This window comes from Struthio camelus, chromosome 6 (assembly GCF_040807025.1).
Source record: "Struthio camelus isolate bStrCam1 chromosome 6, bStrCam1.hap1, whole genome shotgun sequence".
Lineage (NCBI taxonomy): Eukaryota > Metazoa > Chordata > Aves > Struthioniformes > Struthionidae > Struthio > Struthio camelus.
In genome coordinates this window covers 15,670,626-15,690,211 of record NC_090947.1, presented here as the reverse complement: position 1 = coordinate 15,690,211, position 19,586 = coordinate 15,670,626, and the positions used below count along the sequence as shown (strand labels likewise).

Genomic DNA, 19,586 nt, shown 5'->3' with positions numbered 1-19,586 from the left:
CAGCTGCTCCTGCCAGTATGTTCTGAAAGGATCACTTTTGTCAGGCATTAAGTCGGGGTTTGGACAGAGAAGTCATGATGTTTTACCAACTTTATTCAAACACCATAGTTCATTGTTTTCACCCTAATTGCTGTGACAGTTGGAGAACATTTCATCCTCTTTACATCTAAATAAAGAATCAATACAGGTTTACATAAAACAGCTTCAGCTACAAATCTATTTCAGTAAGATCCACAGCCCTCTTCTCCCCCTTCCTGTAATTGTCAGTTTTTAGTCATTTGAAATTATTTCATGCATCTATTGCGTCATCCTATCTGTGGTTTTCCACTACATTGCTAGCTTCCCACATATGCTCTTTCAAACTCTGTTACATCTAACTAGCTGTAGGTCCAAATGTCTGCGAACTTTTGCTGAATACAACTCTAAGGGTTCAGCAGTCTTCAAGAAATATTGCTCACTGTTTTGCATATTATCTGCCTTGAAATGCAGCAACTAATGAAGAATCTATTCCAGTTAAAAGCTGATTTGTTCTGACCATATGTACAAAGGTCTGAGTTTGCCTTCACAAAGAAAGCAGAAGAACACCCGGCAAAGAGATGGACCTGAAAAAGCAGAAAATGAAGCCTTAGCAGGACCCAGGAAAACCTGTGCTGACACAAGCTATCCAGTACTGAAAATTTTGAAAGCACTCTAGAGACAAAAAAGAACTTAGGAAGTAGCCTGGAATCTAAGGAAGGACAAAAGTAGAAGAGGAAAAGAAGAAAAAAGTACATGAAGCGTTCTTTCACTCATAAATTTTAGAAGTACTTCCTCCCTTATAGCATTTTTGGAGGGGGCAAAAGTTAGATTAACATTACATCAAAGTGAGTAATTATATAGTCTACATCTAGATAGAGCGCCTGATCTTATGGAGCTTGCGCCGATTAACTGATATGTGTAATTGAAACTGAGCGTCAGTATTCCTCTGTCAGTTCCCATAAAATAGGTAAGGGAAAACCGTAGGCAACGGAGCTGATTAATCATAGAACTATTTCTGATCAGAGGCAATCCAGACTGAATAACTTCTCAGTTCTATTTTATACCAGTGCTTACGAAAGTAAACTGAAAAATAACAGACACGAATAAAACATTTTCCTCTGCGAGCAGGAAGCATTCACCCATCACCCATAGAGCTCATTCCTCATTCCATGAGCTTCAGAAGTAATATAATATTGCCTGGTTAATAAATAAGAGAGCTAATTATTCAAAATTATGAAGAAATGTAGTACTTGGCATACAGTCCCCTCTTTCACACACAATCAAACTGTAACAGTCTGTTGTACAGATTGTAAAGGACTATTATGCATACATAAACCTGGAAACAAAGAATAGCGCTACGAGTTGTATCTGTATGACTGATTACACTGATTTTTATAAGAAGTACAGTCATATGGAGCTGGAAAAATACCCTTACAACTTCTGTTTTGCAGCAGATCAACAACATTATTACTTCTCTTTGTAAATAAAACATTTGAAACTTTTCCATAAAAGATGCAAATATATAAAATACATGTTTTTCTATTTAGATAATTTTCACTTGACATTATTAGTTTTTATAATTTTATACTATTTCTTAGTATGACTTAAAAACAAAATAGTTCAGTTACTAAGTCTGAGGATAGCTATAGTCAAGTATCATCTGAAAAGTATCATGACCCCCCAGCATGCTATACACGGGAAAGGAAAAATGAGACACTGAAAAGTTGAAAAAATGTTTAAAACTATAATAAGTTTTGTTTTCCTAATAAGGAGGAGCTTCTTTCAATTATTATAGTCTAACACTTTACATGCTGCAAACTTATCACACCTAATTAAAATCAAAAATTCAAAATGGCAAAACAGAATTCCAGAATTACACAAAATGAAATGTCATGAAAGTATTCACACAAATCTCCCAATATTTCAGAATATTTAAAGTTTTAAATTTTGAAAAAAAGCAATTCCTGCATTTTAGTAACATTTTTCAAACAACTCTAGGATAAACAGCTGGAATTTAACCATCATTATTGGATACAAGTAATTGCAAGGTTTGTTTTGAACTCCAAATTATTTTCTCTGTATTTGTAACTATTTCAAAGATGCCCATTATCAGTAATTTTACTAGCTCTTGTCTATATTATCACTCGTGACAGTATTTCTGTTACTCACCACAATATGAAAGACATCATAAAATACGCAGGTTTTAAAAAAAGCAAGAAAATCAGTTTTTACATTTTTAATTCCGTCACTTGGAGGAAAAAAGTGCAAGTTAAGCTGCCTGCAATATTAAATAAGTAATAAAATCACATAATTGTCACAGAGAGTGTTAGTTTTTGATATGCATATTTTTCCACACATCACATTCAAGGAATACAGTTTTACTGCAACGCCTAGCAAAGATCAGCAGGGGAGACATCAGAAGACTCCCATCCTAGCTTAGACTCCAGGTGCAGTAAAGCTCTTGTACAGAATGTAGTTATAAAGAAAAAAAAGGATAAACGGCCTAATTCCATTTAAGCACTGGGGTTAACCACAAGGGTGGGGGGGACTATGGCCAACTTCACTACAAGGCTAAGTATACACAAATTTCAAGACAGACTACAAAAGCTCCTCTTATTTCTGGGACCCTGCCTTGCACTTGTCTTTCACCCACAGCTCATGAAGCAAAACCATTCTTCTGCCTGCACTGAAGTGGTTTGATGGCATCAGCTGCTCACTCTGTCCTCCTATGACAGCACAATTGTTAGGCACCGCTACTTAATTACATCTTTTAAATCAAAAATACTGCAATATTTGGTGGATATTTTTGGATTTAGTTTCAGAGCACTGCATTTCATGATTTATAGCCATGTTTGAAACAAGGTGCCATAGTAAAAGCTTTAGAAAACATTCAGTTTAATCTTATAGTAACCCAGAGAGGGTAACCACAGATCTTGGAAAAAACTGTTTTAATGAGTATGAAAACACACACATTTGTGAGAGTGTATAGCAATGCTTTTTTGAGGAGATAGAAGGTGTAAGGATGGAGAAAAAATATGAGATAACTGATAAAAGTAGAACAAAAGTCAGGGTATTCAAAATTGGATGGAGGACTCATCTGGAGCAGGACACAGGGTGCTTTAGCTTTTAATAAAATGAGGTAAAAGAAATCGGTTTTAAAAAATAAAAGAAAAGGCCTCTAGCATCCACATTAAACACAGAACAGAAAAAATAAGTCAATAAAAATTCATATTAATAGCATTAACTGCAAAATTAACTTCCTGTAGGATTTTCGGACACATTGGTATGATCACTTCAATTTAATCTTACATATAATCTAAAAATATGTTAATAAACAGTTGTCAACAACCTACATAAGAATGTAGGAATGAGAAGAAAACCCTGAATGTAAGCAAGTGACTTCTTAAAGAAGATGAAAACTTTCCTGTTCTTTTTAGCAAAAAACAAAAAGCAGGTGATAATTAACTATTCTAAAGGAAGTCTCTTTGGTCCCCCCAAGTCTAGACAGGTGAGCTGAAATACCTCAGAATATTTCTGCCAGTCAAAACCATTCTTAATTAGCCACTTGTAACCACAGCATTCTGTAGGGAAGTTTTGGTGGTCTATGCGCATACAGTTAAGCCTATATAATTCTCTGATGTGACTCAAAAGCAAAAAACAACCAAAAACACAAAAAACCCAAAAAACCCAATATTTAAATATTCAACGGATTGACTGGCTCCTCATTACTCATCAATATGTGGAAGACGAATTCTGTAGCAGAAACTCTCCACGTTATGATTTGCACTTTCATACAACTCATCTCGTTTTCCTGCTTGTTTTTACTGCTTAGCATCCTCTCTCCTCCCCACATATTTTCTTTTTTCCAAAACTAAGCTATCACAACTGTGAACAAAAAGCTCACATTTTAGGTATTCTTTTCTCCCCATACACAAACATCTGTTTACTCTGGCGTTTTGAAAAGTAACCTAAAAAAGTCGGATGACTGAAACAGGCTCAGTTAAAATTAGAGGTCTGCATATGTTGTCTTTGATTTAAGTCATTTTGTCTGTAAAAAGACCATCGGGAACAAGTAATATTTTCCATTGTATTGAAATGATGCTACTAAAAAGTATTTTCTCAGCTTTTTTTCTTACCTATTTTATATTTAACACGGATGTGGAAGCCTCCTTGTTAATTTTTAAATTAGTTCGACACAAGTAATTATAATGACTGAAAACATTTTTTGTTATTTACTCCTGGTAATGGTATATCACTGTAAAATGAGATGAATTCATATAAAGTTAGAACTTTTTTTTTCCAGTCTCTTACTCAGCTCTGATCTATTACATTCGAAAAAATCACCGTGATTACACTACAGTACAGTAAAAGATTCTGAATTCTGAACTCAGTTGTACTACTGTTATCTTGTAGAAGTTTTAATCCTTTGCTTTTCCCTAACATTGACAGTAAGTTTCCCATTATCTTATGAAAGGGGAATAGATGCATTTCTTGTGATTCACTAAGCCAACCTCCATCTTTATTCCCAGTCTACAAACATGAAAACAAAAACATATGAAGAGAGAAAAAAAACCCAGAACAATATAAACTATAACTATAAAACTAAGATCTAAGCAAGAGAAACTTCAAAATAGGAAGAGAGGATGTGAAATGCATAAAATTATGAAATCAGAGGTCTCCTTTCATTTCCTTATTAAGAATAAGTAATTAACCTATAACTTAAAAAAAAAACAAAACAAAACAAAAATAAACACAGAAGGCTGATCTGTGAAGGTAACTCTGCACAAGAGACCCTAATGCTGATCGCCTGAGAAGTTTATACACAGGTGACAAACTTGAGGAAGCGTGCAGGTCAGAGGCATACAATTCAACTTTAGTTTCACAAAATTTTTCAGATTTTTAAAAAAAAACTTTACAATAGAATGAAAAGTGAATATACCCATGTTTCCATGATGCAGCATATTAAAATATAGTTAGAAATATATGGACATTTCTGCATTTTCAGTTAAAGAAAAATGTTTCAGCTTTTCCAAATTTTGCCGGTTATTTGGGAATGTGGGATAGAGTCACATAACATTTCATCAGTTTTTAATTAAACGTGTTAAACAACTTATTGTCATTTAACTAAAGGGACTATAGGCCTACTGGGGCTTGTATAAGACAAATTCCAACCCAACTTCTTCTGTTCTCATGATCAAAGTTTACACATTCACAAATGTTGATTCAGGAAAGCCTGTCACAAAGAAAACTCAATTTCTGTTAGTGTTAAACACTCCAGTGTTCAGGTTTCCTCTATTTTGCTATTTCTGGATAGTTTCCCACAGTTAGCTTATAGTGTTCCCACTGTACGTATCTAACAATTGTTGACGGCTAATCTCCACCCAGACTTAATAAAGGAAATTTTAAGACTCCAAATGGTCTATTTTTAACCAGAGTGAACAGACACCATCTTTCCTGACAATGACTAGAGAGAACACATGGATCTAGGAGGCTATTACTCCCCCTCTGCAAGGAACAGTTTTACACATTATAGAATTTTCAAAATAAGGCTGTCTCGGAGGGGGTAAAGGGTAAATCCTCTCTCTCTCACTCCCCCTAAGAAGTAATTTTTGTAAATGAAAAGCTTACTTCACACATGAGCTTGTACAGTGTGTGAGTACTGTGATACTTCCTCTGCTCTGCTGGGCGGGAATTGATCTAACAAAACTAATCTGAACCAACTTACAACAATTTACAAACTCAGATTCCAAAGCATCCTTTTATTACACCCTGGCAAAACAATGACTCAAGGTAGGAAGTCAGGAAGTTTCTAAACAACAAATCTCTAAGCTTCAAGCGCTTTCAGTAGAAACATCACTGCATGCTTTGCTCATTCTGTCTTTTCTCCAAAGATCTATTCCTTGCACCTGTGAAAGAAAGGATGCCAGGCTAAATAGACCCAGCATGGCCATTCTCATGCCATTAATCACCCTGCTAGTTTTCTCTTGGCTTTTAAGTATTTATTTCAGCTCTTCATTTCAACTGCTGTAGTCATGACTATTTCTGTGAAGATAAAATTCCTTTTTAGAATTTCAAGTTGACCAAAATATTTTACTTCTGATACTTTTTCTGATTGCATAGTGTATTTGCACACATGAGTAAATACAAGTAGTTCAAAACAAAAACAAGTCAAAATGTTTGATTAAAAATACTATCACTGTTCAATTCCTCTTCAGAGGACAATCAGATAAAATTGATCTCACAACTAATAAGAGCAAAACTGGCACTATTTCATGACATATTTCAGTTCAGCTTAAGCGCATTGTCACCAAAGTTTTTTCAATTATACTGTACCTATGCTTTATTTTAATTTTTTATTCAAGTCTACATTTTGGGGTGTCCTCTCCTTCTGGGATTCCTTCTCCTTCTTTTCTTGCCTTTTTTTAAAATTTATTAAAAGCTGTGCCTGCAAACCAGCTTTTCCCAAGTGAATCTCCACAGTTCTGCTGGGTATTTAAATTCAGAGAGCTCTACCCTAAAAACACACAGAGATTGCTTACCAATTTTAGGTACCCACAGAAGGGCTATATTCATGCAGCACTAAATTTTGGCTCTAAACCAAACTATACACCCCATTTCCCTATAATCTGCAACATGAATATTGTTGCAGCTTAAGGCCTCACCACACAATTATGCACAGGCAAATGAGATTATATTTTAACTGGATAAATAGCACATAGTGCTCTAACATGTCACTCAAACATTTTTCATCTTTTTCTTAGCTAAGGAGAGTTCCTATGACAGGTTTAGTTTACAGTCCATAATCTGCACTGCTTGACCATAATATAAATAGTTGAGTCCACCTATTATTCAAAGAGTACACAGCACAGTACCATATCAGATAGATTTTTGAGCTAACTCTCAACCATACCAATGCATTTGGAGATGAATGCTGTCACAATGCTACCAATGCTTGAAGGGGTTTGTTCAGAACCAATTTGACTGTGACTACACGCTCTGAATCAGCCTTATGAATTAGCATTAAGAAGCTTTTGTGAATTGGAAGAAAGAATATAACAGTACCACTTTGTATATCTGATTTCTAGACACTACTATGGTTTGTCTTCTGAAGAAGTGGAGAAAAAAAAAATCAACAACAAGTAATTCAAATTAGATTGGTATTTTATAAGCTAAAAAATAAATTTGTTTTTTCCGCTAGAGAACATCAAAGAGGAGGATCAGAAAGATAAGAGTTAAATTTCTCATTCACATGCAGGGCAGGGCAGGGCAGGACAGGTTAAAGAAATTTAACAAAAGGAATATCTTCAAGATAACTTCAGAAAATGCATTTCTGACCATTAGATGCCACTGAAAATCATGCACTGCAGAACTCATTAATTTGGCTGCAAATGAAACCCAAGAAATGTATTTTGGTAGCAGTTATCACACTCCACCTTTGTGCTGGTTCCACCAAGGTTTAAAATCATTAAGGTCCCTGTAGGAATATTTGAATGGACAGAGCACGGTTCCAGTACATATTATCTTGAGCACTTCACATCTAGAGGGCTATATTCAGTCACTGTAATTTAAATTGATGATAGCAGTTACAGGAAGATAAAAATAGTAGCACATAAGGGTAATGCTCTTAGTACGTGGGTGTAACAGGAAAATAAGAAGCGGCACTGTTTGCTGCATGCAACACTTGCACTGCCTTCTCCCATGTCTTGAGGCCAATTACAGTCAGCAAAACTGTTGAACACAGATCCCTCATAAATGGTATATACAAATACTTTTCTTATACTCCTTTCCTGTCCTCTGCCCCCATGTTTTCTTTATTTAACCAATAGTTACATTACAGTGCCCTCAACATACAGCAGCAAGAGCAGCCAAAAAATTGTGTAGCAAAAAAAATGCCCAAAGATCTGGAAACTTACAGTCTTTAGAGTACTTTAAATTCAAATGAACAACTGGAAACCTTCTAAAAGTCACAAACTGCCATAATATGTGCTTTCTCATTTAAGAATTCTTCAGTAGGACTGATAAGGAGGCTCATCAGACAATAGGCTACACTAAATCCTATTGCTCTCAAGAGGATTGGAGTTTCATGGCTAGGTTAGATGGTTCTTACAGTGATTAAAATCAGCATTTAAAATATACACATAGGGAACACCTGCAAAACTAATAGTTATTAAATTGTGGCTTTGCCTTGGTTTGTAGTTCAAAGTTTTGCTAATGAGGTTGTATCAGTTAAAATTACACATAGTCCTTAGCAGGTTTTTACTTCACCAGAACTACTAATATACATACAGCTTTCCATACAGAAGTGTTATTTTGTCAGTTTAGCTTATAGGATTTGGGAAATTCATCTTACAATGTTCATAAGGAAAAATTCTGATGGCATTTGCTGCATTTACACTAGAGGGATGTCAAAGTTATGATGATGTTTCTTCTGTTCCTATGGTTGTCTACACAAGACTGTCCAGCCAATGCTCCCTTCGCTTTGGCTGTTAAAAGGTAATGACATCATTTATGATTTCTTCCCAGCCCATCTAGAATGTATGCTCAGTTCCAGATTTGTGACTATAAGTCAGATGGTTTAATTTAGGAAAACTGCAGTGAAAATTCTTTAGCATATCATTATTTAAAACCAGCCACTGAAGCCAGTCAAAAGGAATCGCACATAATGTCTGCAACTCACTGCACCTGTACTGTTATCAGAAGAGAAAGGGCTACAAAGAACTCTGAGTATATCACTTGTTCCAATACACATGAATGAAATTGCCTTGCAGCAGCCACAGAATCCACTGGCTGGAAAAATGCTACAAGTGTTCTGCAACTTGTATAGCACAGGGCTTAATGTGCTTAACGAACACATTGCACTCACATATTCTTGGATCTGACAGTCTCAGATTCTGAAATATATTCTAACTATCCACTAGATTTTTGACAAGATGATCATAAGATGAAACCATTGCCCAGGATCATCTTTAAGCTTATTTTATCACTTTACAATGTTCTGCACTTGCAAACTTGTACTCATAAGGCAATAATCCCAGAAGCAGCAAGTTAATATGAACTTTTAGCTTGCTGAATAGTCTTAAAAAAAAAAAAAAAAAATTCCTCCCTACATGCCATGTGTTTTGCCTAGTGGGAAACCACAAATCACGCAGGGGCATGGGATAGAGAGGGAAGCCAAGTAAAGTGCATTAGCATTAAGCATTCTATAAAATCTTACAAACATGAATCAACCCACAAAATACCCTGATGAGAGACATGTTATCCCATTTTACAGTAAATCTGAGACAGAATTAAGTGACTTGCCTAAAGCTAGAACTGTCGGATGGAGGCTTAAAGGTTCTGGTTCCTATTCTCTTCCAGATGCTATTCTGAATTATGTCACAGCTGGAAAGAGATGACATAGCTTGATTCAAGCAATTTCATTTAAAAAAAAAAAAAAAACTTTAGAAAAGCTAGCCTAAGACTACAACATGATATACTGCCTTCTTAAAGAAAGATGCTCAAAAGAAGAGTTTTTCTATTAAAAAAAAAAAACACACACACAGAAACCACTGTCAAATATCTACATTCAATGTAGAATTGCCTTAAAATAATGCAAGATTTTGATACTGTCCTATAGAGATAAGATGCAAAACAATACATATGACAAACTCTACTGAAAGAGTAGAAAATTCAGTGTGCAAAGATGGAAATTTGGTTAAGACCTTTTAAACCCAAGGAGAAACTAGTGTTTCAGCATTTGTTGATTGCTATCAGCAATGTAACTGTTATCTGATGCTGGCAAAGAAAACTACCGTGCAAGTACTCAGAAAAGATTTTAACAGGGTTTCTCTGAACCACGCGTTTCCTCTTCTGGAAAGCAGTGACAGGGGTCAGGGCAGGGAGGAAGAGGGAATCCAAAGTACCAGCAGCAAACAGAAAAGGGACCTATTTTAAACAGCTCTCTGCTTCCTACAATTTAGGGCCCCTTAATATTGTCAAGTACCAGTTTGGAGGTCACCTTTGAACAGATGTGATTGCTGATCTAACAAAAGGATAACATAAGTTAAAATAATGAAGAAATAACCCCTTGCCTTTCCTGCTATTTTGTAGGGTCTTTTTATAATTTCTAAGTAATCTTTCAACAACACCATGAAGAACAGAAGATATAAGAATGAACACCTCCAAAAGGGCACAAGTTTGGTTTTTTGTTTCTGAATTAACAAATAAAAGGAGTCTCTAACTAAATCCTCTTTCCAATGAGAAAGAAAAAAGCTAAGAACTTATATAAATGGTGGTTCTTAACAGCCTCAGGAACAATTCAGGTAGGAAAACACACTGTTACAACCTCACACCCACAATACACAGAGAGACTGAGTCACATTCCAAGGACAGGAAGTGGGCAATCCATTCATGCTTATTTACAGGTACATACTGAACTGATCTATATCAGCTTTTTAATGCATCTAGCAAAGAAACTAGCAATTGTAAGAAACAGTTCTTCAGAAAAAAATAAAACATTAAGTGCCTGCTTATTATTCTATAAACAGGAGAAAGGACAGGAGGTTTTCTTCTGTAAAAATGAAACCTACCTTTACTCCCTACAGACTAGAGAACTTCAAGGAAACTGGAAGTTACACAGATTATTTTCAGTCGAGTTGCACTCTTATCATAAAAGCAAAGCCATTTGAAATTTTTCTTCAGAACAGAACTTCAGATGAAGTCTCATGTTAAAATACTGAAAGCCAGATTTAAATTACTGAATGAGATCATGTAGGTATTCTGGTAAAAAAAAAAATAAATAATTACAAGTCAGCTCCAAGGAAATTATCAAATAGTTCACTTTTGCATTAAAGGAATAGAGCTAAAAGTTATGAAAACAGCATCTACCAATACTTCGTATAGTGCAGAAAGCTGTTCTAATATTTACATACCTCATATTTAGTGTTGCACTTCAGCAGCAGTTGGAAACATGCTTTCAAACATTAATTCTTTGTCTATCAAATACATCTTCCCCTGAACTCAAAAAAGTTTCATTCTTCAAATAAAAGGTTACTCTTATTTGGCAGCATAAAAAACATTTTCAGCAGAGCTAGTGATATGAAGGCAGGCAAATATTCCACAGAGCTGCAGGACATCTCACTTACGAATTAATTACTTGATCATGGACCAATGAATCAAGCACATTATTTAATTGAAATGAATAAAAGCAACAGAACTACTCAACTGAAATCCTGAAACCACTGCAAAGACTAAAATGAAAGAAATATCACAAAATTCTTGGATTTTCCAACTTTTATTTTAGATAGAGATTGAAGAATAAAAGATTGAATGTATGTTTTAATCATTGAAGAAAATACATGAGATGGGCCAAAAAGTTCAGCTAAGCAGACCAGCTAAGACAGAATGAATCTTTTTTTTTTTTTTTTTAAATCCCAAAATAATAGTCTAGGCATGGTTAGATGTGATTAGAAAAATGTTATCCAACTCACACATATAGTATGAATGTATTAATTTACTATATGCAGAAAACTAGCTACCATAATTTGGGGCAGGAAATTAAGTTTCAGAGACAACTGTATTCCCTATTACCAAATATAATCACTTTTTAAGATGTTAAAAACAAACCTTCAGTATATGTAGTATCATAAACGCCTCTATATCAAAGGCATCTATATCAAATTTGTTCAGTCTACAGGTAAACACTTTTCTAATTGGCAGTCTTTCAAACATAGCCTATCACACTGGCAAATTCTCCATTTCCTACAAGTCTGTGTGACATACAGAGGAGCTTGATGTGATACACAGACATTCAGTACACCAGTATATAAAGAATTATTTCCCTACCCGATTAGTAACTTCTGTAGTTTTCAGTGATCAGTTGCTGAAGCTTCACCTCCCCTCTTCAGTCTCCCAGCTTGGGATTTATAGCAGGGGCACAGAGAAAAGAACGTTAAAATTTATTGAAGTTAAACTTTCTCTCTTATTGCCTCATCCCATACGGCCCTCTCGGGGGGGAGGGAGGGCGGGATCTTATAGATCATGGGCCAGAAAAGCAGTAACACAAGTATGAAAAATAATGATTTATAGCTATGTAAGGTTCCTCTGAAGTTCCCAGCTACAGATACGGATAGAATCACTGGATGTTAGGAGAATACAACAAGAGGATTTGGAGACTGCAGAAACATGTGTTGGGTTAGAATTCACAATATTTACATAGCTTTGTTTTTTTAACTAGAAGGGAAGAAAGAACATACATACCCTGCAAGTCAGGACCAAATGAGAAGTGAAGCATGAAATGGATTTGAGTACATCCAGTTCCACAAATATTGTATTTCCACTATGCTATCCTAAATTACTCTATTAGTAAAAGGGGGGGATGGGCTAGGAAGGAAGGGAGAGCCAAGTTCTTTTTTCTTCTCTAGATACAAAAACTTCTTAAAACTATAAGAATAAAGTTCAAACACAAGAACTTCCTTGAATTAATCTTCACTTTACGTAAACACACAGAAATGTCAGTATTCATATTTTTAAAATAATTCAGCATTAGTCTAGAGAAGCATCCTGAATTACAGTTTCTCTCACAGAGTTTAATGGTGTTTCTGCAATCAACAATAACTAAGCTACTGTAGTCCTTAATTTATATTTTGTGTGCTCCCTCCCCCACCCCAGCAGAAAGAACGTAGCAAGTGCTGAGTTTTGAGACATCTCTCAACCCTCTTGGGAATCATGCAGGCACACAATAATATCAGTTAAATATTGATTTTTTTAAAATTCATTTTCTTCTGCCACTTACACGAAACCTAAACACTCTTAAAATTTGCTTCTGGAGGTACGTTTTAAACAAAGAATAAAACTATACTCACAAAAGTATCCATTTGACACAGATGTTTGTGGTATATATACACAAAATTGACTCACCTGGAAGAAAGTACAAATCTCAGTGTCTGGTCAAAGCCAAAAAAAGGGAGGGCTCTGGCCCTCCTACAGGGCCATGATTCAGCCTGTCAGTATAGACATCCCCAGTGTGAAATGAGAGCAGCTACATGCACAGGAGTGCTAACTGAAGGCTACAATCTTCCTAGGTAGTTATCCTGTAGAACTTTACAGTAGAAAGATGATTGAAATATAGGTTTTCTAGAAGCAAACTGTGTTTAGTGAATCCCTTCTGTGCACAGGATCATTAAGTTAAACTTTATCCCTCTTCTCATTTGTAGGAACTAACCATAAATATGGGTTCCAGTTATGAAAATGCCCTTTTAAAAAAAAAATATAAAACTATAAATCTTATCTTCCTAATCTTCAGCTTCTCACTCATGGCATATTAATGACATACTTTGTGCTCACTGAGGACTGGTGCTAAATCAGAGCTCAATTTATGTTGTTAGGTCAGTGATTGCATTAGATCATACATTTGTATATACCTCTGTTATGCAAAGGACTACTTACAACACAGTATTTAGCTCAGGAAGTCTCCGATCTGGGCACTAACTGCCACTGATAACACTTAAAATTCTGGCCTGATGAAGCAGTCTTACTTAGAGATTAAAAACCATGTATTTCCAGTTATCATAACTTTTATGATTAGTGCTGCTCTACAGCAAAAAGACAGGGAGGCTTAAGTAACATGAGGGAATATCAGATTAATTTGAAGATCATTCTCTCCATGAAAGAGCAATCAATGGCCAACATGCAAAAGAACTCGCTCATTACTGCTGTATCATCTCACACGTTTCCCTGCAGAAACGTGTGCTCAAGCAAAACCAGAAACAAATCTCTTCCTTTTACATATTACTTTGAAAATGGCAGTTAAAAGGAAGATAGGAATGATTTTCTTATTTCATCAGCATCATCTTTAAACTGTACACTGCTTATACCCTAAACCATTTAGGAGTTTCAATCACAAGGATAAATTTTTTGTTCTGTGCACATGTATAAATTCTCCCTCTCTGAAGTCTGATTTTATCTCCTAACTATATAGACTTCTGTGTTTTCCTGTAACAATTTTATGAGTTGTAAATTAAAAACCATCCAGTTTCATATTGAAATCAGAAATTTTACCTAGATTCTGCAGTATATCAACTCATTTTCCAAAAGTTTTAGAGAGAGCAGGCTTGTAATATATATTGCATATGCTGTAAGCAATGAGAAATCTCTTCATCCTCCAAAATTCACGATTTGTGATCTCATGGAATCCACCTTTTTTCCCCCCCAAGATTTTGATTTCATTACTTGCACAAAAATGAACTAAGATTGCAAACGCACATTGGATATAGTCAAGAAAAATTCAGATTTTTTTGCTCAAACTGGAATAGCAAAACTAACTGGTTTTTTTCCCCTCCATTTCCTACCAGTGCCTAGAAATATTGTGGTTCAAATAATCCTGGATCTGTTCACAATAATTGTTTGTGCATGCAGAATCCAAATCCAATACGTGTAGGATTTAGGCTCTCAGTTACTTCAACACAGCTGAATCAAGTCTGTGGAAAACACTGCACAAAGGCAAATTATTCAATGCAAGAAAAAGGAAATGCCTACAGGAACAATGGGTTGAGATACATGTGCAAGGTAACCTTTGTAACCTTCTAAGCTTGACAGTCAGGTCTGGCTAAGTTTTCAAGAGCTAAGTTCCTTTAGTTTCTGCATCATCACCGACAGAAAAGCGTAGGTCAAGAGGCACCATGTAAAGAGTTAACAGTCCAATCTCAAAGATTGTTGGGGATAAGGGAATATTTGGGGCGGGGGGAGGAGGCAATTACAGAAGAATACATGAAGAGACCACGTCTAGTAGCAGGCTACTTTTCAGCTTGGAACAGCCAAAGCAGCACGCTATGAAGTCTGTCATTCACACCTTTCAATAACTGAGTAGAGCAGTGCTGTTCAAAACGCTCAGCCCAGTAAACATTAACCCAGTCAATGCTGTGAGCACAAAATTTCTTCCGGATGCCCTTTAAGCTTACCAAATATTAGCCGAAAATAAACTAATAACACGTGTCTTCAGGACACAGTTTCCCATTCATCCTTTCACAAGGCCTATGTTGATAACATATTAAAGAATAAAAATAGTTCTTCTGGAACGAATGAACTAAGCCCTGAATAAGAACACTGTACAGCAACACAGATAAAGGATAAAATCCCCACAGAAAAGTACAAAAAAAATCTACTCTTCAATTAAGAAGAAATACATACTTTGACAGAACGTGCCAGATGCATAGTACATCATAAGCATCAAAACAATTAAGTGCATTACAATTTCTTTTCATTCCCAACTTTTGCATTTTTATACAGAAAGTTTAAGTTTTATTTAAATAGATGCTATCCAAACCCAAAAGACTCATAAGATCTAGAAACATTTTTGTTCTGCTAAGAACACATCCATTTAATATGCATTCACCATGCTGTCATAACTAATATTCATATTTTTGTATATATATATATACACACATAAAATATTTACTATCAATACGATGATCCCTTAAGGCCATTGATACCACAATAAGGTCACTAAATGCATCTTTTTGGTTGTAAAATGGATCAGTTGTGTAATTTGCTGAAAATCACAAGATGAAATTGGTCACTCTGCATCACATGTTGCTAGAGTTGGTACCCATGATTTAACCAATACAGCATACATGCCTGAGATTTCTTTGCCTTTGTTGATAGATTCACTCACAGAAGATTTTAAAGAATCTTTGTTAACACACTCTAGACATATCTTTATATCTTTATGCCAAATTATTAAAATACAAGGAACTGAAGAGATCCACGTTCTTGCTCCAAAACTTAAATGCAAAATTTGCACATAAACAGAATATTCTTGTCACAATTTTTCTGAAGAGAAACAGGAGTGGAAATTTTCCCTTTAATACAAAATGTAGGAGAATATTTTATTTTTATATATATATAAATATACATATATATATATTTTATATATATATAAAATATATATAATCTCCCATGAAACGCCAAATTTACTCCATTCATTTCCTAAAATACTGTCTTTCAGTAGCACCTTGTACTCAACAAAAGAGTTTTGGGAGCTATGAGAAATAAACATGAATTTTTCTTTCTCAGATCAGCCAGTCAAGTACCCTAACCCTTCCTGCTTCAACTACTTCAGGTTAGATTATTATTCAATTTCTTTAAACATCATCTGGAAGTCTTTTGGTGTTAATGGCTTTTGGCTAGACCATATCAATCCACCCCTAGAGAACATTTCGTGGGGAGATATTATATATATTTTAAATAGCAGACTGCTACACAATTCTGGAAAGATCTGTATTTATGACCAAGAACCTGGAACAGTCCAATTAAAAAGTAACCATGAGGTATAAAGGAGCATATGTGTTTTATTAGATATTTATTAACCTAGCTGCCAAAACAAAAAAAACCCAAAAATCCAGCAGCACACCATCACATACAAACAATCTATTTTGGGTGGGTAAAACACAAATTCTTCCAGATCTCTCAATACACAAAGCTGAAAGCAATTATCTGCTCTATAAATCAATGACACAACACTAAAAGTACCATTCAGAATATAATCCTTACATGTTAACTTCTTATTTAGACTAAACCAGTAAATTTCTATGTTACTGATATACAAGCTTGGACAAAAAAGGAACAAACTTAGCATCTGCTTGCAATGACCAATTCCTTAGACTGAAGAAAGCAGAGACCCTTTAGATGAGCTGTGTTCCTTTTTGTACATACCAGATGAAAAATAAAGTTAGAAGTAGACTGATATTTGTGCAACGTTTCATGCAGTCAGTGTCATCCAGTCTCCAGAAACTGGTCATGAGGATTTAGGCCATGTGTGGGTCTAGTCTCACCAAGAGCTCCAACTTTTGCATAAATATTGTTTTCTCCAGTGTGTCATTTCATCCAGAAAACCTGATCTATGAAATCCTTCCATGGATTTCAAAGTGGGATTAGAGGTAGAATTGATATGTTGGCAGATGCGACAGGGATAAGGAATTAATCTTCTGAAATACTCAGAATTATCTCCTGTTTAAAAAAAAAAAAAAAAAAATCCAAAACCAAATACAACCCACCCACCCATCACATCTACACCCACCACCTCTCCTGATCAGAGTTCTGTCTTTTTCTCTCTGAGACATATCATCGGGTTCTGTTTTTACAATAACTCCTGTTGGAATATTTCCTATGTGGAAATGGAATTTCCACAAACTTCACAAATTAGCATATTAACTGCATTCTGTTTTGCAGCTAACCTCTACTGTGCTGCATGAAGAGATCAAGGTCAGCTGTGCTCATAGATGCTGTTCAATTGCTTCTGTTTCAGCAGGCACACATAAGAAGGAAATCCCAAGTTTTAGGTGCCCCTTACAAGTAAAAAGGAAAGAAAAAACAAAAGAAAAAGCAGTAACCTGAGGTATTGTCAAAATTAGAAGGCATATTCTTCTCGATTCATTGAAAGAAATTGGGGCCATACTGGTCAGGCACACAAGGGAAAAACAGCTTCATAATAATTCATCCCTTAACCAGAAGTATCTGGAAATCAAATCCTCTATGATCTTCAGACATCATTTTCTTTAATATGCCCTCTGAATCAAGCCTCAGGCAACCCATTTTCAGTAGACATGAATAATGCTTCCAAAACAGCTCAAACAAGAAAAGATTAAAAAAAACTGGAAAACGTTCAGCCTGTGCCTTTTCACTAATAACACAAAAAGATTTGGAAATACCACGTCACCTCAGGTAAAGAATGCATAAAAGCTCCTACATTTTGAATAAAATAGAAATTCCAACAGCCTACTTTGCTAAGAGACTTATGACCAGGAGAACATGACTTATGCCAACCTCAAATTACACATTATATAGTTCATACTATGGTCTAAAACATAGGTACAAATCCAAGACATTGCAGTAACCATCCATGCCAATAACAGAACAGTCACGGTACCAGACCTCAGTACGGCCTACTCCCTCCTAGGGCTCTTCTCCAGCTTCCCAGGCACCGAGTTCTACTGTTCCATGATACTCTTATCAGTACTAACTACGTACCTGAAAGCCACCCTTAGTGCTGAAAGCAGTCTCATGTTAATGATAAACTGTTAGGGTTTTGCAATCCTACTGCAGCATACTTCAGTTGCACTAAGTATGCTTACAGTTCCATTTTTAGCCCAGACCGCCCATTGTTTGTATTTAAACCAAGATCTCCAAAAACAAGGACTAAACTTTAAAACTCCATCTCCTCTCAACTGATTGTAGGTTTGCTTCCCCTCTCAACAAAAAAAATCCCTCTCATTTAACTCGGTCCCTCTCCAAACTTTTAGTGTAAGATTTTCATTTTTGTAATATTACATCACCTATGAAGGTTACAAGGGTCTGATTTGTCTATAGTGAAAGTGGGATTTGCAGAAGTTCCAAACCAGATAATAAAACAGGACAGAGGACACGAAATATAATTTAAGCATTTAAGCCTCCTGTGTTCCTTTTTCTGAAGTGTGTACAAAGCATGTTTCAATACTGTTTACAAGCACTTGATCAAACCCAAACACTTAATAGTTAAAACTGTTGCAGTTCCAGCAGTGTCTACTTTAAAGACACATTAAAACTTCCAGAATTGTGTTCAATCCTGAAACCAGGGACAATGTCTTTAATATCCAAATCATGACAATAAACTTTTAAATTTAAAGCCTGACCTGAGCTTGCAATGAATGAAACTTCATTCTGTTCAAGTTTACATGAACTAATTGCCCTGTCTAGAGATTTATGAGGTTTCCCAGATAGATCCAAATACTGAACATGACAGTTCACTCAAATGAAACAGGGTCAAAGAATTCACAAAAATTTTATAATTATTTATATATTTAAATCCATCTGTTTTTATTCTAATCGTTACGAAAATTTGGGATCCAAAAGCAGAATCTTCAAGTTTCCACAGAGATTTAGCTAGCTGAGCTGTCTATTTCAAAGCTGCTGCTATAGCTTCAGGATGTAACTTGTGACCCACTATTGTTAAAAAATAAGATAAAACCCAGACCAATCTACTTTTCCTTTTGCAGTTTAACTGCAACATCTGAGTAGAGCATATTCTTAGACTTTAAGTATTTTCTCAATCCTGAGCCTTCTAGAGAGTAAGATCACTGTTCTAAAGATGATCAAGCATGAACATTCCAGGCTAGGTGTTTTCGCTTCTTTATTTGTTCTTACGTTGTAAATTCATGTCATGTTGTAAACAAGGAAAAACTTGAGTCAATGAGATTTGGTTATTTTCAACTACATATATTTTAATTGTTGGGCAATACACAATATAATGAAGCAGCAAAATTAAGACAATTTTGTGACAAAATATTGGCTTAATAATGATTTATTCACATTGAGTGGTTAGGTTTGGGAATATTTACCCAATACATCCTAAGTTGGAAAGTGAATTTTACACTGTCAAATGCTGCTAGAATCCTGCTTTTTTCTTCCCCTCCTCCAAATGTTTCTTCTATAAATAGTACCTCTTATAGCAGTTCTTTAAAATGGGTTCATTCCTCAAAATCACTTTTTCTCAACAATAGCATTAAGTAGACTCTAGGAAAATTACTTTCAGTTAAATGTTTTATAAATACCAGAAA

The 19,586-nt window shown here is 35.3% G+C and overlaps 1 protein-coding gene across 1 annotated transcript in view; it reads right to left on the bottom strand.

The window, feature by feature from the left end:
- The window catches only part of TFPI (tissue factor pathway inhibitor), a 197,113-nt gene extending 179,105 nt beyond the window's left edge, over window positions 1–18,008 (bottom strand). The window contains exon 1 of the mRNA XM_068948353.1: window positions 17,926–18,008. The gene's annotated coding sequence lies outside the window, so the exon portion shown is untranslated. The remainder of the gene's footprint in view (window positions 1–17,925) is intronic.
- Window positions 18,009–19,586: the final 1,578 nt, after the last annotated feature.